The sequence below is a fragment of the Nicotiana attenuata genome, unplaced genomic scaffold (genome assembly GCF_001879085.1).
Source record: "Nicotiana attenuata strain UT unplaced genomic scaffold, NIATTr2, whole genome shotgun sequence".
In the NCBI taxonomy this organism is placed as follows: Eukaryota; Viridiplantae; Streptophyta; class Magnoliopsida; order Solanales; family Solanaceae; genus Nicotiana; species Nicotiana attenuata.
The window spans coordinates 337,953-339,441 of record NW_017671188.1 but is presented as its reverse complement, the minus strand read 5'-3'; the positions used below and the strand labels follow the sequence as shown (position 1 = coordinate 339,441).

At 34.7% G+C, this 1,489-nt stretch overlaps 1 non-coding gene across 1 annotated transcript; it reads left to right on the top strand.

Annotated features, from left to right (window-relative positions):
• The first annotated feature begins 1,020 nt into the window (after positions 1 to 1,020).
• TRNAS-CGA lies at positions 1,021 to 1,102 on the top strand. The gene has a single exon. It is a non-coding gene; the product is annotated as a tRNA-Ser (tRNA).
• The last annotated feature ends 387 nt before the right edge of the window (positions 1,103 to 1,489 follow it).

The window sequence follows — 1,489 nt, the reverse complement described above, 5'->3', positions numbered from 1 at the left end:
ATAAGCCCAAGAGATGATTATTGCTTCAAGAATGTTTGTAAATCTGTAAGTGCGTAGTGAAATAGACTTAGCTTAAGAGGGAAGCAATGGTTGGAAAATCAAGAAAGAGATAAGAGAGAGAGATAGAGAGAGAAATTATATTATCCGAGAATAACCCTTTTTTTATTACAATGTGGAGGTCTCCTTTATATAGTAGGAGGCCTCCCTCGAAATAATCAAAAAGGTACAAAAGTTGGTGGCTTCTACTCAGTAAAAAGGTCAGGCACTAAACGACGTCACTTCTTCTTCACCAACTTGGGCCGTGCCCTCACTCGGGTCGCCCTTATTATAAGGGACGTGCCCATTTGGCGTGGGGGCGTTATGAGCCAAATTTAACCCTATACAATTGTAATTCCAAAATTTAACTTCTCATTGAAAACGTTAGAAGTAAAACTTATTTTCGGATATTTTAATATAAACTTGTCTAAAACGTATAGTATCATATGATAATATCTAACAACACAATATGTTAAACACTCAGCTACTTACAATAATAATTACCGATTTGGTCAAAAGGAAATTGTTGAAACCTATTTGCGTAGCTCAAAGTGGCATATACATTAGTAGTTGTTCTGGGTTCAAACAATTTGTGAAGGGAAACTGCTGCCAAATGATTTGAGACTAATATAACAACAATTTCGAACAATTTTTTTGGATAAAATCCTGCAGTATACAATATAACCAGAGTGAGACATCTTTAACTCAGGCCTTGGTCACGCTTCGCATCAAATACATGATTTTGATTGGTGCATTTCAATGTTATTGAAAAATTTAGCCAGTGTAATAAATGGATAAATTTTTTAGACAATTAATGGGTTCTCATAGATCCAAATAATCCTCCTCCACTCCTCAAGGTGTGGGCGTGTGACTTCCCAATATCTAAGTATAGAAGTTTTTTGTGAATGCAAATCAGATGCATAATTAATCTTGGGTTAGTCAATACTAAAAATATATCATATTAAGGACTTGAAGGTGTAAAGTGTCGATATGTCCGAGTGGTTAAGGAGACAGACTCGAAATCTGTTGGGCTTTGCCTGCGCAGGTTCGAATCCTGCTGTCGACGCTCTTTATGATTTTTTCCCCTCATCCAACTTCTATCCACATTTTTTTCTCCTTTCAATAAGAACCTCTTTTCGTTCCTCTTTGGTTATGTCAGATTTTCCTCTATTTTGCGCTGCAGTGGCATCAATATGGGAAAATAAAAACTATGATCCCTTACCTTTGACAATAGGTTTTAAATAGTCACTTAAGTATCACCTTAACAATTTTGGTTCTTTAAATTTGTCATAAGTGATCACTTTTGATCTCTGTTAAATATTTATCAACCTATTTCTTTTTAAAATTAATCGGAAATGTAAAAAATATAAAATATTTCACGAGAACTCTATTTAGAAGTGCATTTTTTGCGGTTTATGTTATTTTTGGTCTATTTATGGAGTATGATGCAGCT